The 26,359-nt window shown below is 35.7% G+C and overlaps 1 protein-coding gene across 2 annotated transcripts in view; it reads left to right on the plus strand.

Annotated features, from left to right (window-relative positions):
* LOC126978148 (ras association domain-containing protein 10) overlaps positions 1 to 26,359 on the plus strand; it is a 126,958-nt gene that overhangs the window by 51,459 nt on the left and 49,140 nt on the right. For both annotated transcript variants that reach the window (XM_050826900.1, XM_050826901.1), the window contains exon 3: positions 15,081 to 15,122. The gene's annotated coding sequence lies outside the window, so the exon portion shown is untranslated. The remainder of the gene's footprint in view (positions 1 to 15,080; positions 15,123 to 26,359) is intronic.

Here is a 26,359-nt window from a genome sequence, read left to right on the forward strand (position 1 = left end):
CGTAATGATAGTTTTAATTAAATGTAGTATTGTAAATATAGTTTTCAATAATATATTAATAACATAAAACACTGTACATTTCAACAATGCACAGTATATACACATTGAACTTTTAACTAAATCTATTCAATTTCATTTATAAGATATACACAGCACTAATGTTGCACAATACGTCAGCTGTATAGCTATAGAGATACTGCTATAAGCATTTCCGTAACGCAAATTCACGGGATTTCACCCATCCAAAAAGTGTCTAACTATATACCTATATTTATATATTTTTTTATTATTTGTTAATCGCGTGCGCCAGTCATGAGCATGTCGGTGACGCGAACTCATAAGATTTTCCCTTACCAAAAATTGCCCAACGCGGCTAAGGAAATTTTCGCTTCAAAAATCGCAGACTGTTAAAATAGTATCTTTCGTATGCCAATATTCAGTCTATCGCTTACTTGAGATAAAATCGTAACTATCGTTGAAATTATCGACGGTAACTCACCTTATCCGTACACGCTGTCTGTCAATGGGACGACGTATAGCTTACCAGCGATAGAAATTTGTATGGAAATTGCAATTCAATATAAGGCGATAAGAATGACTTATCGGGTATATTGCGACAGCTTCAGATTATTGACAGCTAATAACTGACAGTAGAAGGTAGTAATTTATCTCTATCTGTAGATAGTATATTAGGAACGGCCGTTAGTCGGGTAAAAACTTATCAGGTAATTTACAAATGCCTGCTCGTCTTCATTCACACCAGTGAGCTGACAAATGACGTTCTCTGAAGCGCGACAAAAGCCTGTGGTTGCGGAAACCACAAACAATTACTGAAACTTACTGATTGTGGGATTGTTAAGTGTTTCCTTTGTACAATTGGTACAATACACTATTAGAGGCCAGCTTTTGAATAGCGGTTTCTGTAGAGCAGTGGTTTATGGAAAAACATTTTTTGGGAATCTTATAGTAACAATAATAATCATATTACAACTTTATTGCAGACACAGATATCCAAAGTACAATACAAATGCATCATTAATGTAAATAAATTACACGTGAAAATAAATCATTCTAAAAATGTTAAACTTTTACCAGACTATATAGAGCTAACAAACATAGAACAGCTAACTCTTTGAGCTCAAAGAGCTTAAAATCGTCGTAAGTACAATTTGAAGCGTTTAGGTAATGGAATTAGCGGGAAGTTGCAGGGATGACCTTTAGGGTCAACCGATTTCATATTTTCGAGTGATAAGCCTCACATCTGGGATTAATTACTCAAATAAAGCCGTTCCGTGCGAGCGCTCTTCTACAGAGCCAACCATTCGTGTGACGTTAAGTTCATAAAATATCTTGATATGTCTTTGTTCAACTCTCAGGTTGTGGCTTCATTTTTTTTTGTGGAGGACAAACGAGCGCACGGGTCACCTGGTGTTAAGTGATCACCGCCGCCCACTTTCTCTTGCAACCAGGGGAATCACGGGAGCGTTGTCGGCCTTCAAGGAAGTACGCGCTTTTTTTGAAGGTACTCATGTCGTATCGTCCCGGAAACACCACACAAGGAAGCTCATTCCACAGCTTTGTAGTACGTGGAATAAAGGTCCTTGAAAACCGCACTGTGGAGTACCGCCACACATCCAGATGGTGTGGATGATATCCTAACTTGTGGCGTGTCGTACGAAGGTGTAATTCGGCAGCATGAATCATGTGAAACAGCTCTACGTAACACTTCCATAAATTCGGTAGAAGACACACAATGAAGCGAGACGTCTCCTCGCAACGCCAAGAGATCCAGCCGTTTACAGAGCACTGGGTCCCCGACAATTAGAGCTGCTCTGCATTGCACTTGGTCAAATGGATTGATGAGGGCGGCGGTGATCGTAACACCAGGTGACCCGTACGCTCATTTATCCTCCTTTTCCATAACAAAACCATAAGTGCGTCATAGCTATATGTTAGGGTGACAACCTAACATCAAGTTAAGCTAACATAACTAACATAGACACCACAATTATATTATCATGGCGTACCATCTCCATAGCGCTCGAACCTTTATAAAACTCAAGTCCATTCACCTCACAGTTTTTGCTTCACGATGAGTTCAACTGTTAGTAGTTTTGACTACGCTTTGCTGTACTATGACGTAATATTACTCGGTATCGTACGATAAGTACCGCCATGAGTTGAGGACCATTTAACGACCTGGGAACGGCACGGAAAGAATCTCCTGCCATATTTTGTTGGTATTCATATTTTTACAGTTACAATATTCTATCAACAATATTATACGATACGTTATATTTGATACACCCAGCGCATTACAATGCAGTGCCGCTCAGGATTGAACCAGTGGAAGGCTGCTTTGCACAGGATGCCGGCTAGGTTATGGGTACCATAACGGCGCCTATTTCTGCCGTGAAGCAGGAAATGTGTAGACATTACTGTGTTTCAGCCTGAAGGGTGTCGTAGATACTGAAATTACTGGGCAAATGATACTTGACAGCTTAAGTCTCAAGGTGACGAACGTGATTGTACTACTGCCACTGCAATGCATTGTAATGGGCAGGGCGTATCAATTACCATCAGGTGAACGTCCTGCGTCTCGTCCCATATTTTCATAAAAAAAGGAAAATAGTAAAAAAAAAATTGTGTAAAAAATATAAAAAAAATACCTACCAGCATCTTTGCATATTATATTAAAAAGTTATTTCTCCTAAGTTTTCTAAGTGTGGTTTTCAAGGAGATTTCTTCCACGTACCACAAAGCTGTGGAATGATCTTCCTTGTGTGGTGTTTCCGGGACGATACGACATGGGTACCTTCAAAAAAAGGGCGTACACCTTCCTTAAAGGCAACTGGCAACGCTCCTGAGATTCTTCTGGTGTTGCAAGAGATTGTGGGCGGCGGTGATCACTCTGTTTGTCCTCCTATTCCATAAAAAAAAAAGTTGACATTAAAATGTCTAGTCTAAAATTTTAACATAGAAATATTACATATGTAATATAGTATGTATTACGTATTAGTTCAATGAACCTACCATACTAAAGCTTTATATATTTTATACGTCTAGAGTCTCTTGTTGTTAGACAACCGATAAAAATAGGCCATTAATATTAGTTTAGTGTGCGGACAAGCTATGTCTTAAGCTACTCGCGATTTGTATGACACTTTGTGTCAGTGTGCGTGAATCAAAATAAAGATTACTTTTAAACTCAATTTTTTTGACGTTTTCACATATGTCATAGTCTATCTAGACGTATATATTATCGTAGACTTAACCATGATTTAGTTGTTTGAATGCGTTTATGGCGACATTAAAGTACGATAAACAATATTATTTTTGGGAATAGAGTATAAGTCTGTACTTTTAAAAAAGATAGATAAAGGTAGGGTTGTAAAAAAGTATCAGTCATCATTATATTTAAATACTTAATACATCTTAGATTAAGGATTTGTCGCAAAGTGCGGCAACTAATACTACGCCTAAGTGGGCGTACTCGAGCCAGTCTCGAGCAATGTGTGACGTTGACGTGCAACATGTTCAGTTAAACCTTGCTAATAATTGAATCTAATATGGTTAAATCTATGGGTTACGTAGTAAAATTTTGTAAAAATAACACTACAAGAAATAATAAAGACACTAGGATTACTTATAATCGGAAAGTATTTTATATTTTATAAATTTTAATGTAAAATAACACAAAGCGAATGTTACAAAATTTGAAAGATGCCATTGAGTGTCATGATGCCACGCACACAAGCATCTAATATTTGCCGTAATAGAAAAAAGTGTGTATGTACTTATGTATGCACGCAAGAAGTTATACTTCTTTGGCCTAACGAAGCAAAAATCATTAAAATGATTTATTCCTCGTATTATTCTACGTTTTTAAAAGAACAATTTTATAAAAATCTTGCAAAGATGGCTTTGACAATTAATTATTAAATATTGAATACGGCTGTATGCACATAATGGACGAAGAAACCAAAAAAAAAAAATAACGACGAGCAAACGTCAGAAAATATTAGGAACCAACTTCAACCTGTTACTTATGTGTTGTCGTTACAGCACGCGTATCTTAAAATTTCACTCACATCATTTTTTCATAACGCACCTAAAGAAGTATAACTTGAAAAAGCTATTGTTCTTAGGTAGTGCGGTACCTTAAGTTGTTTATATTGACTAACTAGCTGACCCAGCAAACGTTGTATTGCCGAAATTAAAATCGCGATACAAAAGTAACTGTTGATCGTAGATGGGTGAAAATTTGAAGTTGTATGTATTTTTTAATGCTGACTCATAATCAAACAAATTTAAAAAAAAAATATAAAAAAAAATTGCCGTTAACTACCCTTAACATTTAGGAGGATGAAAAATAGATGTTGTCCGATTCTCAGACCTACCCAATATGCACTCCAAATTTCATGAGAATCTGTCAAGCCGTTTCGAAGGAGTTTAACTACAAACACCGCGACATGAGAATTGTATATATTAGATATAAAGTTTAATATCAAACGTATATGTTCACGGATTCGCTCTGTTCTTATCTCAATATTAATGCGAAATCGTGGTAATAAATACATGTTGATTTTTATTTAATAACCGAATGACTTCCTAAACAAAAACTGGCTGCGTGTATGCAGTTATGTACGGTTGTTTGGCGAATTGAATCGCAAACTACATGAGATGTTACAAAGATATTCACACGTCGCGTTTGAACTTTCAAATACGCCGCAGATGAAAAGTTTGATAGGGAAATCTTTTTTATGGGAGACAGCGAACAAATGGTCATGGTTGGTGATCAAAGATGTTAGGGTCCCACTAGGGTCACCAAAGACGTTAAATAAATGGATTAAAATATCATAGAGGATATAATTCAAAATATAACAAAAGCTATGGCAAGATTAGTCGTTTGCCAGTGACAATATTACACTTTTCCATATCAACCATATTCCATGTGTCGAAATCATAAAATTTGTGAGTCGATAGATCTGTTTGTTGACAAATTATTTGAATAAGAAGAGAAGAAGCAGAGCTCTTTTGAGATTGTTGAGATTACGAAGTAAGAGATTGTAGATAATTATTTCTTTTGTTTTCTTTTTTGTGTTTATTAATTGTTTGATTTTTATAAATTTAATTTACTCCAACTAGCCATAATATAAAGAACATTGTTTATTTCTCTTTAGTTTCAATTAGTATTGCATAAACATATTTTTTTTGGACCTAGGATTGAATACCTCAAAGTTTTACACAGTAAGATGTGGATAGCGTATCTGACTACAATTTTATTAGACTTATATGTTATTTCTTTATGTACCTACTTTTAAAATTCTATATTTTTTGCACTATGTAGATGTTTTAACATATTCCAAAAAAAACATATTGTTTTAATAAATATTAATTAACACAGCACGAATCTATCATAAATCGCGTTTTTTGTTTACAATAACCAATCTTGTTTAGAACCAAACCGCATAATGATACCTCGAGTATTGTAAACACAAGTGGCTATCATGTTTCAAGTGGCCGGCGCTGTTTTGGCGCGAAAACAGCCAGGTGGCTTCTGCAGGCGCGCGGTACGTGTTTGCATATCAGAGGTTAATAATACATTCCTAAAAAATATTACAAAAAACTATTTTTCAAAAACAAAAAATATATTTTAAAAAAAATATGTTTACATGACTCAACTTCCGTTCGCCTCGCCCGATCACACTTTTCGTAACGCTCTCGTCACGCATTCACCAGCCTGCTCCCAAAGTCAAGCGTCAAGACAATCAAGTCTTACAGAACTAAGTACAATACTCGCCAATCAATTTAAATATAGCACAACGATTAATTAACGGCTACAGAAATAAACAAACCAGTTATATAACATTAATCGATACCTAGTCAAAGACACAAAAACTCTAGCAGATCTATTATTGACTCGATGATCTAGCTGGATCTAGTTCTAGGCAGATAAAAACTAGTCTTCGACCTACTAGAGAACCCGTTAGGTTTTTTTCGAATTAAGTTCGGTTATTCCTCTGTAGTAGACTATGGGAACCTTTGTACTTACGCATGCAACATATTATTATGTTTTTTAAGTTATACATCTTTAGGCGCGTTATGAAAAAAGTATGAGAGTGAAATTTTAAAATGCGCGCACATCACTGTAACACAAAAGTAACAGGTTGAAGTTGTTTCCTAAAATTTTCTGACGTTTGCGTTATTCGTTATTCATCTTACATTATTTTATTATATGTCAAAGGTATGCTCGTCTCGTCCCTTATTTTTCATAAAAAAAAAGTTTTTTTTATTTAATAATAATTTTTTAATAAATTGAATTAAATAAACAAAAATCTGTGCTTTTCGCTTTCGCTGTCGTCACAAACTGATATAAATCAAGACTCAAACGAGTCATATTATACGATGGAACCTACGTGAAGGTACTAGGTTCGATAACCCAAAAAAAAACTTTTAATAAGTAGCATTAATTACTCAGTATTAATTATAAAGACCTTGAATTGTCTGTAATTAAACACAAATAAGACTCGATAAACAACATTACTAATTGTTGTAAAAAAAACAACCAGTCAGGCGTGAGTTTATTGCCTTACTGATGGTTCCGTATCTATGCTCTATGGGGTACTGATTATTATTAAGTTTAAGGTTTTTAGATCGTCATTTGTTACCTACGTATTTTTTTGCGATTGATTGCATGGTAAAGGTTACTATAACATAAATGACTTTCTTAATGATACCACAGATTGGGAATGGTGCGACCATCCTCAGGCTATCAAATAATAAGTTTTATTGTACAATGATATATTGTAATCATATTTTTTATGAAAAGAAAAGAAGCCCGCTGAGTTTGTTGAGCCCGTTCTTCTCAGGTCTGAGGAGAATACTATTTCGAATTGATGGTAGGTTTTGACTTTCAATAAGTGATTTTGTATCTTATTTTGAATAAAAATATTTGAATTTAAATTTGATCCGGCCAAGCATTAACGCCGTAATTCTTTTGACTTTACTAAAATTTAATTAAAACTATATTAATTAGCTTGGCTAATCTGAAGTTTGCAGAGAGAGAGAGAAAAGAGTGTTCCCTTTTCTAAAAGGCCGTAAGCGCTCCTGTGATTCCTCTGCTGTTGCAAGAAGTTGTCCTCTTAATCCATGAAAAAAAAATAGGCTTCAAATTTCATAGCAATTGGTACAGCCGTTTTGGAGACCATAAATTATAAGAAAATGAGCGAACGTTATGAGGTGGCCAATGTACATTTTTAGTTGACAATCTAAACATTAATTATTTACCTATACAAAACATTATGATTTGAATTCTGAATTTTGTTCACCGCTCAAGAACCATGCCAATTCATCAGATTATGCATTCTATTAGGTAATATAATAAGGGTTATTATTTGATTGTGGGTGTCCTATTCGCGAAGTCTTATAGCGTTCTACGTGTCACATATAATAATGCGTTTAGGAGGCTGTTGGGGCTACCGTGGCGTTGAAGTACTTCTGAAAGGTTTGCTGATGCATTTGTGGACGGTTTCCATGCCATAATGCGCAAAAAGCGGTCTCCATCTTGCAGCGTCTACGGGTAAGCCGTAACAGCATCCTAAAGATGGTTGCTGCCAGAGCTGACTGTTCCTTCCAGAAACACTGGATACAGTTAGCTCTAGGTTTATGAATATATTTTACTAATAATAGTAACATACTAGCGCTCTACAAAGCGCAGGTCCGGCCACACATGGAGTATTGCAGTCATCTCTGGTCTGTAAAATAAAATAAAATGAATAAATAATCATTGACTATGGATCTCTAATTAATAGTTTGGTTCAGACAACTTTATAAGCCCTTAATAGAGAACTGATCTGAACATATTTCGTGAGACTACTTTTTCATAATTTCCAGTTTTAACCTGGTTATTGATATGTTAGTTGGTTGCCTTTATCCTTTGTGGAGTTTAACTTGATTCCAACTTCGAAATATTGCAGATATATTTTTTAATTACGATTTAGTGACGTTATTGTCAAATTCATTTTCATCTACTTTACAGTTGATAACCTGCTCAAGTCCAATATTTGCATATAAAGAAAATTGACTTGAAATGTCGCTCTCGTAAATCTAAACAATATGTTATGTTTTTAAAGTGATAACCTTCACTTCTAGGATTAATACACAAATAAAATTTTATGAACGATGCGGGACTCGAACCTACGATCTCTCGCGTTCCGTGCGAGTGCTCTGCCAACTGAGGTCCTGTACCACAACCTGAGAGTTGAACAAAGCATACAAGATTTTATGACGAATTAAAAACACAACAAATTGTTTAGATTAAACGTTTTCGTCAAATTAAACATTTTCGTCAAATTAAAAGATGGGAAGATAATTTACGAACAGGATGGAGAAGGTAAGTTAGGTACTTAAATAATTTTACATAAAGATTTAAATAAACATCAATCTATCAATGACTACACGTTTCGAACAATCAAGTGAATATGTTTTTAAATATATCGCGGAACATAAAGAGCTACTTCTCAACGCGTTAAGGAACATATTAGCGCTGTCAAAAATAACGATCCTAAAATATTTGCAATAGCCGAACACTTGCTTAAAGCCGGTACCAATGGATCGAGCTGTATAACCCATGCGTGATTTCTGCTGAACATCCAACGACTTGTTAGAGAAGTTATTGAAATTAAAAAGCTTCCTAACAATTTTCATAGGGAGGATGGTTTTAGAATAGCGCAAATATGGAATCCCGTTGTCTCATTCTGCAGTACAAATGCAACAAAAATACTCGAAAGTATGGACATCGTCAGTAGTGCGTATCGTGAATTAGGGAATCAATGACCAAAACGAATTAGACAGGTTGATGTACTATTGAGTCAATGTGTAGAGTTTCTTGTCGCCTTGTCGCAGTTCCGCCGCGACCATGATTCATGCAATTGGATGGAAATATCGGCATGAAATCAATAAATCGTTTTTTTTAGAGAGTTTTGCTAGGCTGGTAACAGATAAGTGCAGAGATCATCTGAGATGGATCGGTCTCTCATGAAATCCTTGAAATGCACTAATGTCGCCGACCAAAACCCTCCAAAAATCAAATCGTTCTTTAGAATCGGAAATTGGAAATCTGTTGTAAGAAATACACATGAAATTAGAACACAAGTAAAATTTGAAAACAAAATTTTATGAACGATGCAGGACTCGAACCTATGATCTCTCGCGTTCCGTGCGAGTGCTCTGCCAACTGAGCTAACGGTTTGAGTGACGTATCGTCATAAAATCTTGTATGCTTTGTTCAACTCTCAGGTTGTGGCTTCATCTACAGGACCTACTTTACAAATGACCTGCTCAACCCCAATATTTGCATATTAAGTCAATTGACTTGAGATATCGCTTTTGCAACTCTCAACTCCATCTGAGCTAACCATTCGAGTGACCGTAGGTTCGAGTCCCGCATCCTTCATAAAATTTAGTTTTCGAATTTTATTTGTGTATTGTGTAGAAGTGAGGGTTATCACTTTAAAAACACAACAAATTGATGAAATTAGAATCTTCACCTTTTTATATGCGCACATTTTGGAAACTTACCCATGAACAGTTACAAAACGATGAGTCACAATAAAGAAATAAAACATACTTTAAAAATAAAAATAAACACATTAACAGTGTACTAGTTTTGTTGTTGCTTCACGCTACAATAGGCCTGATCTATTATTTGCTTGAAATTAATCGATTCAGTTATTTACAAAAAATGTATAACTGTTGCTTTTGTCGTTCCAACATATTTTGATCTAATGGTGCGATGTAACCAGACAGATTTTCGCATCATAGACATTATTATCATCAACATTTACGCTGTGGTAATATTTTTTATCTACACCCATGCTTTAAATTCTCTATTAAAGATTCTGAAACAGTTAGCTTATTGCCAACATTAAAACACCCAATGTTCTAATAACCATTACATCATCCAAACGAGTGTTGTAATGTTGTACTGAATTTCATAACAACACTCCTATGTTTTTTTCCGATCCCTTCATGCGCAAAGAGTTTCAACAGACAGCCACATTCTTATTGCTCAATGCGTGGTATCTGTATGAATTTCAAAAAGAGAACATTTTCGCTTACGTGCGTTCCACACTACAAGAACGTCGCGCGCCGTAAAAAAAAGTAGGTTATTCGAATCCCCGCCATTTTTCTTCGATATTTTTATTGTTTTGTTTACAAAAAATGAGCGATTTATTTTAAACGCTGCAAAAGAACATTATATTCGAGTGAATTTTAATTATTGCACTATACAAAATGTAAATTAATACTAAAATAAATAATCGTTTCATTAATACTTAGTTTATTTGTATATAATCAGTAATGAATGATATTAGGTTACTACTAGGACTGTTGTTTTAATGTTAGCAGTAAGCTTACTGGATTCATATTCTGGGTGATAATTAGGTATAAAAACACTCATGTGATAAATCCACATTCGTGTTTTAATACCCCTTATTACACAACAGTTGCATAAATAACTAATGTCAGTTATCAAGTTATCAGTGGACGACATCATTATAATTCAAACTCAAATCAAATATTTTTATTCAATTTAGAATATAAAATCAAATATTGAAAGTCAAACCTACCCATTCCAAAAGTTATCGTCTATAATCATATTATTAACATCGGAGCTCAGAAGAACGGGCGCAATAAACTCAGCGGGCTACTTTTTTTTATAAAAATATGGTAACAATGTCAAATTGTACAAAAACATTTATAATTTAATAGCCTGTGGGCGGTCACTTTATTCCCAATCAGTGGTATAATTAAGAAATACTTTTATGTTATAGTAACCTTTACCACATAAACGTTTTTTAACAATTCTTTTGAATTTTGTAATACATTTTTGAACATTATCTGGGATCATAATCGCATATACAACGCCACACGAAAGACTTACTAACTCGACTTAGGCGAGTAGTAGGTATTATGAGTTTATGTCTGTTCCTGGTGCTAACATTATGTTTATGAAAATTTCTAGAGAATTCACTCAGGTGCCTATGCCTATACATAATATTATCAAGAATATATTGCGAGGCAACAGTTAAGATGTTTATTTCTTTAAATTTTGCTCTCAATGATTCTTTAGGATCCAGGTTAAAAATAGCGCGAATAGCCATCTTCTGTGGTACAAAGATGGTATTGATATCAGCAGCATTGCCCGATGCGGATAAGAATGTATAAGCCTCATTGAATCTAAAAGTTTGTAACGAAATATCTCTTCTCTCTTTGACAGCCTGAGCCTGTTAGCCCTTTGCTCCCTCATAAATAGAAAACAATTCTGTAACCGTTTAGCAATGCCATCTGTCATTTATTTGACATTTTGAATTTTGCATTGCTTAAGAGAAGGAAACAAAGTTAGGCAGGCCAAATTGCTCGGAGAATAATCGTTGGATGTAAAAAGTTCTCAAGTTGCAACAATATGGACTGATGCCTTAACAAAAGTAGCGGGAAATCAGGACCACCCAAGATCAGTCGTTGTGGAAGTCTTTAGTGGAGGCCTTTGTTCAGCAGTTGCCGTCTTCGAGCTGATGATGATAATGTTGCTGAAAAAAACGTATTTTGATACATGAAACACTTTAATTCGTTACAGCTGTATGCAAATCTTCTCTTTGTAGTTTCACTATGTTAAATCTCACACTCCTCTTTGTAATATTTTCGTATCACGCATTAATAGAAAGATTCTATAATGTAGCTGCGAGATCCATCCATCTTACTATCTGGGATAATGTTATGCGACCCTATTCGGATACTGACAGAGTTGCAATTTATCGTGCACCAATCGCTTTCATTATCATTGAATTAGATGGAAAAGATATTGAGTCAGATGTTGATATGTTTTACAGCAGAGATAAACTATAGGCGCTGTATTAGCTACTGCCTCAACGTCTATTTGTTATGTAGTCAAAATTTTGTTAGGCGCGTCGAGGATTTTTTTGTATTCTTCTCAATCGGTCACACTTGTCGGAGTGGAAGTGGTCGCTCAGATGATGCAACATTAGTTGCCTTTGGTCTCTTTAATTTGGGTCGCAATGCCTCCTGCGCGATGTTCCTCCACTTTTGACGGTTTGAAGCATTGCGAGAGCACTTCACCACAGGTGTCTGGGTCACTATTTTTATAATATCCGTCAATCGTGTGGGTGAGCGTCCTCTCGCTCTTTTCCCCTCCACCTGGCCCTGAACTATCAATAGTTCTATCGATCCTTCATTTCTGGAGTTGTGACCAAAGTACTTCAGAATTCGTAGTTGTACAGTCGAAAATAGCCTTTCTTTTATCTTTAGTTCTTTTAAGATAGAATTGTTGGTTCGGATACCGTCCAAGGGACGTTCAGGAGTCGCCTCCAAGACTACATCGCCTCTAAGGCATACATTTTGCGGCGGTCTTGTATTCTAGGGGACCAGGTTTCAGCCCCGTAGAGGAAGATTGGGAACACAAGGCACCTCATAAGTCGAACTTAGTCGATAGGGTCAGTTATGTAACCGTCGAATCGTTATGTTGGCTAGAAACAAGCGCGATCAGTCAGATTAAAATTTAACACAGATTAATACAATTATAATTAATACATAAAATTGTAAACACAGAACTGAAAAGCGTTATTACTCGCCTTGATGAAATTTTTTAAATCTGTCATGTAGTCTTAAGCTCACATATTTTATTATATAAGTCTGATTGTGTGTTAGTGGCTAACAGCAATGAGGACGAGGATGCATTATGCACCGTATATAAATACCTATTTACTTGTACTTGAAGATAACCAGGATTTTTACTATTACTTGCAGACGTGTGAAGATAACCTACAACTTAGCCGTTCACATATTGAAGCTGTAAGCAAAAGTCAAAACTATTCGTTCGCAGACCGAGGATTTCTGCGACATAAGGCTAGGAAACCTTTCTTTATCCATTAAGGCTTCCAATGGTGAAATGGGTAGCTTAATCGTTGAGATCCTATGCACAAACTCGGAAGTTCCAAGTTTCATTAGTTTTATTTACATTTTAGTGATGTTAGTTATGCACTTGCCATGTGATTACATGTTTTCACAGCTCATATTTTTAAGGTGCATTGATGCGGCTAAGCTTCAAAGCCTTCTGCTCATGCTGTTATTAGTTTCCATTAAAAAAAACTAAAATTTGTAGCCAATTTAATTGAACATCAATCATTATAAGACGAGATACTAAGCCCACCCCGACCTAACTTCAGATGCGAAAACTTCAACTTCAGACAAACGTTACAGAACCGAGAAAGGCAGCTCAGTTTCATTAAATATCAATACAAAAATAATAATAATATCTTCAATAACATAACGGCATACAAAACATATTAAATTTGTAGTAAAATACGGTGTAACAGACAAGCCAAAAGCGACCTTGTGAGCACAATTCGTATTGCTTCATAGAGAACAATTGGACGGACAGGCAGACTGACTGACTATGGGAATAAGGCCTTCATTTGTCATACACACAATGGACAATGCTTCTACATGAATATTCAATACCACTACGGAAAGCTATACAATAAATTGTACTCAATTATTTGATTGGTCGAAAATTTTATTGTTTTATAAGTTTTTATGGATTTATTCCATAAAAATGTTGTAGTAGTAGGAAAAACAAGGTCACATGGATGTTAAGTGATTATCGCTTCCTATATTTCTTGTAACACCAGAGGTATCACAGGAGTCGTAGTCGTGGTACCAACATCGATCTGGAAACACCTTGCTGATTCTACAATTTGATTCCACAGGAAAATAGCGAGTGAAGCTATGGTGGTATGAGTTCAAACAGCCTCTTCAGAAATTCCTTTACATAACGCCAGGCGATCGAGTTATTCACGGAGTATCTACGAAGGTTTGAGCACCTTTGTTGATACTAAGCTGCACCAGACCTAGAGATAAAAGTTTCGTCTTAAATAGCCGATATGTATCTTATATCACACTAGCTTCTTCGCAGCCAATTTATTTTTGCCTTCCAGATGATCGCAGAGTTTTGAATAGCTCGATATTTCGAGACACAGTACTCCTATATTAAAACCTTAAACAGAATAACTTACTATTATTTTTTGTGTAAGCATATATAGAATATCTCAGTGATCCGACAGCCTGGGACTTGATTATGATTATTTTATAGCAATAGCAATGACAATACAATATTGTATATTTGATTAAAAATAGCGGAAAATAATGCTGGGATAGTTTCTTGCGCCGCCTCTTCTCTCTCAGAGCGCCATTTGTTTCCGAAGCGGTAGTAGTGTCTAGTATATTAGAAATGACATCAAAAAGAATTATAAAAGAATCAATTTTGAGAAAATAAATGCCTTTTAACAAATAAGCCGCTGATTTACAGGCGCATTCACTGTTTTATCCAGAAATTCAAATTCAAATATTTTTATTCAAAATAGGATGTGACATCACTTATTGAAAGTCTAAAACTACCCGTAGATAAGAATTTCTAATTATTATTTACCTTAAACTATAACCGGGAGTAAATATGAACCTATAGGAAAATTGAATTTCACACGATAAATTATAAATGATTTCCATAGGTCATGACTTAACAGCGTCAGTAAAAACAGAATTGCATACAGTTTTTACTCGCCATTGTAAATCGTACAAGATGTCCGCTCTCTCGTAGTTTTCACTTTCTACGCAATGTTTTATTGAGATTTTCTTGTCTCGTCGTACAAAGGTTAAGAGACCAAGCATACCTTATACATTATAGTGTATATAACATATTATATATTACTTTTTAGTGTCATTACCACTTTTAATTACGCTATTCGAACGACGCTTTATACATTTCGAATTCAGATATCGAATGCATTTGTCAAATCATTTAGAATCTAACTGTATCAAATTATTAACGGAGTTCAAATAATATGATTACAGAGAGTATTATTTGACTTTATTTGACCTAAGGATGTAGTAGAATAATATAATTTATAGCTGCTTTGTTTTAAAATATTTAATCTTCATTTAAATTCAGTCTTTTTGTGCAGTATTTCATGCAACTCATTAACCATTTTAATCTTTTGTTTCAGTTTAACCCAGGATTTGAATATATTCAGAATCTGCATGTGATGGTAAGTCTTTTCCATATCATTACCCAGAAAGATTATTTATGGACTTGAAAACATAGTAATCTAAAGCCGAAATTTTTACATTTCACAAACTACATAAATTGTGGACACATAATTAAATATATTTAGTAATATTTCTGAAGGCTTCATTTCACCGCCTGTGATCTGTTACACAATAATTTCAACATTCGACTAACGGACTTATCACTGCACGTATTTGGTAAGGAAAAATTTATCCTACACCTGTTTATAGTCGACATAAAAATTCACTTACCTATTGATTATGTTGTACACGTTCAATAAAACTTTAAGTATTTTATCATTATATGCGTTATTCCTGCGAATAACTTTACAGTCTAACGGAACATGCAATTTTCCGACATATACACACAAATAAACAAGAAACATAACGTTACTATCGTTGCTATGAAAACAATTTTGACATGTGAATATTATTAAAAGGCACGTTTTCGCGGACTGATCGTAAAATGAACCGTAAGGCGGTTAGGTGTTTATGTTTTGTAAAACATACTATGTAGCATTACTTGTATGAATAAATTAAGCTGTAGATGTAACACTTGAACTGTAATGACGTATGAGTAACTGATATTCCTGTTCCCATCCTTGATCACAGTATAATGCTGTTTTATAGCAAAAATTGGATGTATGGTGGCAGTGCTACAAAAAGAAGTTATTCGCAATAACTGTGACCTTTGCTTCATATATCCAGTACATTTTACGAACATTTTCATGCTGACTCATTTTCACGCGTTTGATTTTTTTTTCATGATAATAAGGGACGAGACGAACAGGACGTTCGGCTGATGGTAATTGATACACCCTGCCCATTACAATGCAGTGCCGTTCAGGATTCTTGAAAAATCCGAAAATTCTGAGCGGCACTACAATTGCGCTCATCTGCTTGAGACATAAGATGTTGAGTCTCATTTGCCCAGTAACTTCACTAGGTGAAGATATTATGCTTTCTCTGAGTATTTTGTCTCATCAGCTTGTGGAAGGTGGACTCCATTAAATATGACTGTTAGGCAGGTTTTGTGCCAAGTAGTGAAGGTTACTTGACACATTTAGATTTGTTAGCAGTAGGACGTCAGCCCGTGAAGTTAATATTGTCTATACATATATAGACATATTAAGATGTTGTCAAGACCATTTAGAAGCTGGATGGTTTTGCTGGGTGGCTTTTACCGGTTGAATTCGTCTGATTAGAGCACAGCTGTATCACTAGCAAAGATGCCCATTATACTTAATAATTACCAATAACATACGAAAACAATCCCTAGTATAAATAACATACGGTGTGGGTCCCATTACACTGCCCTGCGGAACACCTGCATGTAATTCGACAAATATGTGTTGTTAGGAAGTAACAATTTAATCATCACATATCTGATGAGCGATGTAATACGTACTTATGTGCCTGTGTGCGTTATGATCTTATACAATAGGTCTAAATATGTACAGACAAATATTAATTAGGAACATACGTCATACATTAATGCAACGTGAAGAGAAAACTTAACTTATATTTAGTGTTACCCGACTGCGCAATGAATACGAGGGTAACTAGGTATTTATCTGCCTATGAATTTACGTTTTTTTTTACCAAAAGTAGGTATACTATGTACCTATAAACGCGAAGTAAAGTTATTCAAAGCTTAAAACTTTTTGTCGTTATCTCACCTTTGTAACTAAAGATTGTATAACACATCAATTATTTAAATAGTTCCGAAAAGAGAACATTTATTTATAGCCTCTTTTTAAAATTAAACGATAATTTGATTTTTTTTTTAATTCTTTAAACAAATAGAAATTACCAATGTTGTCGATATGAAGGTGAATACGAGAATCTTAGAATAAAAATTTGTCGGTCTTAGATTTAACAACTATTTTTGGTCGAAATTAGATATAGTATTGGTCTGAGACATTTTGAAATGGTACTTATCTATTATATATTTGAAAATGTCGTAGCTATCTGGTTAAATCAGCCAGTCAATAAATGGCTAGCCCGAACACTAAATGCAATCAATGAAATAGTTGAAAGACTGTTAACGCCATAGCCATTTCGTTAACGTAAATATTGAGGACTTTTTAATGTTTGATTAGGGCTGGTCAAGTTTCTTTAGACCAAATGTTAGATACGAATGTTAACACAATCGAACGTAGAACATTTAAATAATGGTAGCATTTCTTTTTAAGGTAATGGCAGCCGTTTATATAAAAGGGCTTAGGCTGGTTGCCTGCGAAGATATAATTTTGTAGCCGTTATTTTGACCCAGTTATACTAGTAACGTGGGCCTTATGAGTAAGCTCATGGTCACTCAGAGGGAAATTGAGAGGCCTATACTCGGAATTTCCCTGCGAGATCGCATCAGAAATGAGGAGATCCGTAGGAGAACCAAAGCCACCGACATAGCCCAAATGACTGCGATACTGAAGTGGCAGTGGGCAGGGCACATAGTTCGACGGACAGATGGCCGTTGGGGCAGTAAAGTCCTCGAATGGTGACCACGGACCGGAAGACGCAGTTTTGGTAGGCCCCCCACAAGATAGACTGACGATCTTGTCAAGATCACCGGAATACGTTGGATGAGAGCGGCGCAGGACCGATCGCCGTGGAAATCTTTGGGGGGGGGGCTTTGTGGGCTAGCAGTGGACGTCTTCCGGCTGATAATGATGATGACACTAACAACGTTTGCACTCACAAATCTTTGCGCTATATTTATTTTATATAGTTTGAGTAACTTATTTCAGACAGCCTTACTTGTTAGAAATTCGGACGTGTTTCTTGATTTCGATTGATTCCCTTTAAAGCTGTCCTCAATTGTGTTCTATGCAGCAATATTCCAATGCAGTGATTGAACAATTTGGTACACTGAAATGTCAATACCATCTTAATATCTATGCTACATCTATATCAGTACAACTTATGTCCATTTAAATTTCGCAATGCTGTCACGCCGCCTTGCCATGTAGGACGAGCGACACATTTCCGTCGATTGTTAGAGGAAGAAAGTAAAGTTACTATTGTGCAGTCGTATTTCGTTGTACCTACATGTTTCTGTAATACAGAGAAATAGTTAGGCCGGCGCTTGGCGTGCAAAAATCTTGTGTTTTTTATACATTTTCTTGTGCATATAGTTAGAGATTGTGTTATTATAAAGCTTGAGAGGTTTTATCGGAATAAATGTTAAGTTCTCTTTATCACGGAGGTAAAAAATAATATGGATAAGTCAACTTGTTATATATTAACAATAAATTTTATTTTTATTGATATTGACACACTTTTACACAAATTATCTTGTCCAAAATTAGGCATAGCCTGTGCTGTGGGTTGCAAGACAACTATGTCCACAGGATACCGGCTAGATTATGGGTACCACATCGGCGCCTATTTCTGGCGTGAAGCAGTAATGTGTAAGCATTATTGTGTTTCGGTCTGAAGGGCGCCGAAGCTAGTGAAACTACTGGGCAAAGGAGACTTAATCTTGAGCGGCACTACATCATTATGGACAGGGCGTATCAATTACCGTCTCGTCCCTTATTGTCATAAAAAATGTATTCAAACCAATATTCTTAATAAATCATACATAATATAAACATCCATGACTCAGAAACAAACAATTCATTACTTACATGGTTGCACCTACCGGGATTCAAACCTCTAGCTTACTAGGTAGGGTCACTCTACCAATGGTCACATGGTTCAAAATTTAAGAAGTGTTTGACTACTAAGACGACTAAGCACTCAGTTTTTTTATATGAAAATAAGTGACGAGACGGGTAGGACGTTCATCTGATAGTGATTAATACGCCCAGCCCAATACAATGCAGTGACGCACAAAATTCTAGAAAGACCTAAGAATTCTGAGTGGCACTTACAATGCTTACACATTACTGCTTCACTTGGTGACATACTCTTGATTTGGTGCTATTAATACCTATGAATTTGTAATTTTAATCACGCATTAAACATATTTTTTCAGTCTATGTACTGTTTGCAAGACTTCTGTGATTTTTTCAAATACGTTCTTGAAAGGAATATTTAAGATTTTTATTGATACTATTAGCGGGTAAAAAATATCACTATTGTAATAATAAATAATTTAACTTAAATCTATTCTAAGATTTACGTTAATATTAAATTATATAATTTACAACCGCGTTAGACCATTAGAGAGCCATTGTTAGGTACAAGGCCATTTTTGTGGCCTAAATTATAGGCATTAAGTTCCAATACCTAAGCATAATAAATACTCATCATATATCAAATTGCTAGTTCTTGAATGTTACGAAACCCAATGCCCTTAGATTTATAGACACAAAGTTCAGACATAAATTACTGTACGACAAAAACTAAATCATATTTAGGAATGTGGTATAATGCAAGCAAAGCGAAGTAAATGCAATAGTAATAAGTGGTGGTTTAATAATTAGATATGATATAAATTCAGTGTCCTGATGTTTGTTTCGAATGAACCCCTAAACTAATGAACGGATATTAATGGGGATTACTTCATAGAGTGCAGTTTAGTCCAACTTGAGCGATAGGATAATTTTTATTTCGATTTTGGACCAATAATAATTTTTATTTCCAATATTTGTTTTGTATGGACGTAATATTTTCTAAGAGAGAATTTATTGTCGTGCTGACCGTGCACTATACTTACTTAAACATACATATTATATTCATATAAACATACATAAATACATTAAAACATCCATGACTCGGAAACAAACATCCATATTCATCATATAAATGCTTGCACCTACCGGGATTCGAACCCGGGACCTCTAGCTTAGTAGGTAGGATCACTAACCACTCGGCTATACAGGTTGTCTGGTTAATTCAGCCAGTCAATGGCTAGCCCGTTCACTAAACGCATTTAATGAAATGGTTGAGGTTTTTTATGCTTAACAACTTTTTTTTACTAATGTTTTAACTAAAATAAGTGTGTCAAAACTTTTGAGTAATTTTTTTGCATAACTTTGTATTGTATAAAATATAATGTGTAAATGCACAGGATGCCGGCTAGATTATGAGTACCACAACGGCGCCTATTTCTGCCGTGAAGCAGTAATGTGTAAGCATTACTGTGTTTCCGTCTGAAGGGCGCCGTAGCTAGTGAAATTACGGGGCAAATGAAACTTAACATTTTATGTCTCAAGGTGACGAGCGCAGTTGTAGTGCCGCACAGAATTTTTGGGGTTTTTAAAGAATCCATAGCGGTACTGCATTGTTATGGGCAGGGCGCATCAATTATCAAGTGAACGTCCTGCTCATCTAAAAAAAAAATAATTAATAAAACTCATTAAAGCTCAACTTTTCTAAAGTAAAATCTTCGTCATTTTAAACTAAGTGAATAAATATTTTTTTTTTCTTTTGGGCAAAAGAAGTGACACATACGTCCTCGATATTTGTGTCTTGTTAAATGCAAGTTTGACGTCTTGTAGCATACATGCAAAGAAATGGATATTCAACGACCTGTATAGCCGAGTGGTTAGTGATCCTACCTACTAAGCTAGAGGTCCCGGGTTCGAATCCCAGTAGGTGCAAGCATTTATATGATGAATATGGATGTTTGTTTCCGAGTCATGGATGTTTATATGTATGTATATTGTATTAAATATATCGTTGTCTTGCAACCCATAACACAGGCTATATGCCTAATTTGGGGCAAGATAATTTGTGTAAAAGTGTTCCAAAATAAAAAAAATAATAATTATCAAATAAATCTGAATACCTTTACGTATTTCTCGCAACTTGAAAATTTATAGTCAATGTCGCGCAACTGATAAACTAGCTTTCAATTTGTAGGGATTTTGTCTCGATATTAATTAAGATTAAGTTATTGGGCGTTTAATGATATAACATTTAAGTTTTGACTATTGCCTTAATCTGGTTAGTAAAGCTTAGTGTACACAACATAATTGGGTAATTAATAATAATGGATTTGCGATTATAATTTGGACGTAACTCCAGAAAAACGTTCCAACCCACAATCATGTCGAAATTTGAGTTAAGAACACAAAACTGGTCACTGGATTCATATTAACGGGCTGCCAAAAAACGGCAGCCCTACTGTTACTCTTTAAATGACATCATGACTTAGTAGCCCAGCCCACATGTATGGAATACACTAATAATTATTAAACTTTAAACACGATTTCCTTAAAATGTGATGTTTGTGGCTTGGAAGTTTTTCAGGAACTACGTCCATTTGTAAGAAATTAAAGTGTTTACATTTTGAGTCCTTAAAATAAGATTTAGATTTGATCTGTAAGAATATTTAAGGCTTGCCAGATTTTCTGTTCAGTTCCATTTGCTAACTCATGGCTGATTGCTGGGTTCATAAAAAGGTTCTTAATATTTTCCAACAGGCGGTAACTATTTCGATAGTTTCAAACACAACTAAATAAATATATACTAAAAAATATTTATAAAATTAAAGTTATTCTGGATTCAGCATAAAATGCTATAAATTATACTAGAAATTTAGAAGTAAATTGATCATTACTTATGACTTTAAAATCGACAAATTGGCCTCGGTTCCAGAGGTACAAGGTATATAGATATATGAATTGTTGGAAATACATATTTTCTTTGCGTTGCTTTCAACTTTATATATATAAGATTACAAGCCGTAATTCCCGCCCGCTTTTCTGGACGAATTTTACAAGGAAGGAACGTTGGAATTCAAAAAATAAGTTGCCATAAACCATCTAGGATAAATTTCGCATCAAACTGTGGTAGTTTCACGTCGATACGATCAGTGGTTTAGGCGTGAAAGAGCCTCAAACTAGGACCATTTTCATTATATATAATATAGATTATGATACATCTTTTAGTGTGCACATAGCTTAATATAAGACGGCGTTCACAATTCTCTCACATAATAATTATCAAACTTGTGTCAAGTAATAAATATATTCATTACGCTTTGTTTGAAATGTGTGCAAGAGATGTGAAGATTAAAACATTGTTTTCATGTAGGTGTAAGTTACCGTATTATTCGTACTTAAGTACTTAATTATCAAGTGTGTTTGCTTAGTGAGAGCTGAGGTGATATGTTTTTATGTTAAGTATTCGAATCCATGCTTAGTTCGAACATGGATTTGTTTAATTATATTTAAAAAAATATAGCAACCGATAAACATAATAGGTATGTACATACCTTTAAGAATTTGACCACGTCATTATCTAGATGTGTGGCAATGCTTTACGATATGGTTTTCAAGGTACTTTCTCGTACGTATAATCAAAGTCGAACCTGAAAAGCTGAATTCGAATTTTAACTCCGGTGAAATCCTGACGGAGGCTCCTTTGCACAGGATGCCGGCTAGATTATGGGTATTACAACGGCGCCTATTTCTGATACCAGTAGGAAGATTCTTTGCACAGGATGCCGGCTAGATTATGGGTACCACAACGGCGCTTATTTCTGATACCAGTGGGAAGCTCCTTTGCACAGGATGCCGGCTAGATTATGGGTACTACAACGGCGCCTATTTCTGATACCAGTGGGAAGCTCGTTTGCACAGGATGCTGGCTAGATTATGGGTACCACAACGGCTCATATTTCTGATACCAGTGGGAAGCTCCTTTGCACAGGATTTCGGCTAGATTATGGGTACCACAACGGCGCCTATTTCTGATACCAGATGGAAGCTCTTTTGCACAGGATGCCGGCTAGATTATGGGTACTACAACGGCGCCTATTTCTGATACCAGTGGGAAGCTCGTTTGCACAGGATGCTGGCTAGATTATGGGTACCACAACGGCTCCTATTTCTGATACCAGTGGGAAGCTCCTTTGCACAGGATTTCGGCTAGATTATGGGTACCACAAAGGGTCCTATTTCTGATACCAGTGGGAAGCTCCTTTGCACAGGATTCCGGCTAGATTATGGGTACCACAACGGCGCCTCTTTCTGATACCAGTGGGAAGCTCTTTTGCACAGGATGCCGGCTAGATTATGGGTACCACAACGGCTCCTATTTCTGATACCAGTGGGAAGCTCCTTTGCACAGGATGCCGGCTAGATTATGGGTACTACAACGGCGCCTATTTCTGATACCAGTGGGAAGCTCGTTTGCACAGGATGCCGGCTAGATTATGGGTACCACAACGGCTCCTATTTCTGATAGCAGTAGGAAGCTCCTTTGTACAGGATGCCGGCTAGATTATGGGTACCACAACGGCGCCTATTTCTGATACCTGTGGGAAGCTCCTTTGTACAGGATGCCGGCTAGATTATGGGTACCACAACGGCGCATATTTCTGATACCAGTGGGAAGCTTCTTTGCACAGGATGCCGGCTAGATTATGGGTACCACAATGGCGCCTATTTTTGCCGTGAAGCAGTAATGTGTAAATGTTACTGTGTCTCGGTTTGAAGGGCGCCGCAGCTAGTGAAATTTCTAGGCAAATGAGACTTAACATCTTATGTCTCAAGGTGACGTGCGCAATTGTAGTGCCGCTCAGAATTTTTGGGTTTTTCAAGAATTCTTTGCGGCACTGCATTGTAATGGGCCCCTGCCCGCATCAATTACCATCAGCTGAACGTCCTGCTCATCTCCTCGTCATTGATGCTATGGCCGGAACATCAGTCATAGAAATGTGGCCACAAATAAACGTATATTGCTCAGAAGTAACAATAAGATTCCCTTGCACACGCCTGCGCTGTACGGGATAGCGAGGTTTGACATATATGAACATAGCCGTATTTAGCTTAGATATACCTACGCCTAAACATAGCGTTAACCCGAACCATATAAATTACCAGGGCTATTATATAAATTCACTGGTGCTACAAAATAATTACCAAAGTTGCAAATAGGCACTCATTATTAATCTCAAATCAAACCTTTCTGAAATCTAGATCGACTTCATAAACCAGACATTTAACAAGGCGTTAAGTTATTCCATTTTATAATTTGAAGCCGTTAGCTTATGTTTGTAATGGAATTGATTTAAATACAAGTAAAATAATATAAATTGAAATAATTATTTGTGAAGTCTAAGCTGTCAGAAGACTATATTACTTGGTTTCTGTTGCAGCCCAAAAAGGGAGTCGAGGAGATATTTATACCAGTGGGAGGCTCCTTTGCACATGATGTCCGCTAGATTATGGGTACCACAACGGCGCCTATTTCTGCCGTGAAGCAGTAAAGTCTGAAGGGCGTCGTAGCTAGTGAAATTATTGGGCAAATGAGACTTAATATCGTATGTCTCAAGGTAACGAGCGCAATCGTAGTGTCACTAAGAATTGTTGGGTTTTGCAAGAACCCAGAGCGGCACTGCATTGTAATGGGCAGGGCGTATCAATTATCATCATCATCATCTGAACGTCCTGCTCGTCTCGTCTCTAATGGTCATAAAAAAATGGTTTTGTTATGGTATGTAACGATGACTCAAATCTTGACGTATACAAGAGAACCAGTCCTGATGGTATCCATACAAATTTCCTTAAATGTTGACACAATACTAACACAATTTTGCCCGTCGTATTGCTTCTTAACATCTCTTTAAGAGAATATGTTATACACAGAATATAGGATGCAGATGTTGTACGCGGAATAGGGTAAGTGATAGATTTTTTAAACAAATATTGTTGAAAACCATGGCATCTTTAAGTCCGTTAGCGTAAGTTTTGTAAAAAAATTGTTTATGATTCTTTATTAAATCACTCATGATAGTTAATCAGCATGGTTTTATTAGTAATGTCTCTGCAGAACCCAATTGCGAAATTCTAGATTTATTATCGAGTAAGTAAAGAATGAATATTAGGTGAACGTCGTATGTAATCTTTTCAAATGCATTTGATAAAGTTTAACCTGTTAACAATTCAACATAACAGCATCGGTATACACGGTGATCTCTTGAGATTATTGTCCACGTATTTGCCCGATAGGTCACAGAAGATAGTAGAAGCAGTAAAAGGTTACACGTCTGGTTTTGTCTATAACACACTAGGTGCACCTCAGGGTTCTTATCTCGGTCCAATTTTTTTAACGTATTCATTGAGGACTCCATAGTTTATTTTCACCATTCCAATATGTCGATCAAGTATAAAACGTCAAGAATACTTTTGAGCAGAAATATACTGCAGATTGTGCAGTTAAAATTCTAGAACCAAGGTGCAAGTACAGGGATCAGATAAAATAAATAATTCATAACATTATAGAGACGCAAGACGCATTGTCTTATTTCATTTGAATATTTAAATGAAAGAAATGTCAATTTCATATATTTTATTTTCATTGCCCTTCTTCCGAACAAATTTTTCTAAGAAATAATTGATCCAAAGATCACACTCGCAACCTCTCGCTCGTCGCTTCATCAAAGAACAAATAAACTAAGAAAAGGAACAAATATGTCAATTAATACGTTCATAAAATAAACAATAAATATTAAAATTCTTACATAATATTGCCAATACGAAACTCTCGACAATTATTTATCGCAGGTATATGCATATATTGTCGTTAATCGCTTAAACGATGATCGTTGATTGTTCAATATCCTAATAATGTCTCTATTGTGAAATTAAGCGATTATAGTTGTTATAAACTTGAGTTTTGCATTGTTTAATATTTGTTTTAATAGGTCGAGGAGAGATCAATATCTACATTCTAAATTATAAAGCGTAACGTTACGTTATCTATGACGATTAAAAATTGTATATTAATAATTATATTATAAACGCACACATATAAGTGCCAGGTTGCAATATACACACAATTCTTTGTTATAATGATATATCTGAAAGTGATTTTTCTATGTATGAACGCTATAAAAATATATCTATATATTTTACTTTTTTATGACAATAAGGGGCTAGATAAGCAGGAAGTTAAGCTGATGGTAATTGATAAGCCTTAACTATTACAATGCAATGTTGCTCAGGAGAGCAGCTCAGCTCTTGAAAAAACCAAATAATTCTGAGTGGCACTACAATTGCGTTCTTTTCCTTGAGACATAAGATATTAAGTCTCATTAGCCCAGTAATTTCACTAGTTACGACGCCCTTCATACCTAAACAAAGTAATGCTTACACATTAATGCTTCACGGCAGAAATAGGCTCCGTTGTGGTACCCATAATCTAGCCGGCATCCTGTGCAAAAGAGCCTCCAACTGGCCCTTAGTCGCCTTTTCCAACACCCTTGGGCCTGGGACTTCCCTATTTTTCTATGCCCGGGGAAGCACAGAGAAAACTT

The sequence above is a fragment of the Leptidea sinapis genome, chromosome 47, assembly GCF_905404315.1.
Source record: "Leptidea sinapis chromosome 47, ilLepSina1.1, whole genome shotgun sequence".
Lineage (NCBI taxonomy): Eukaryota > Metazoa > Arthropoda > Insecta > Lepidoptera > Pieridae > Leptidea > Leptidea sinapis.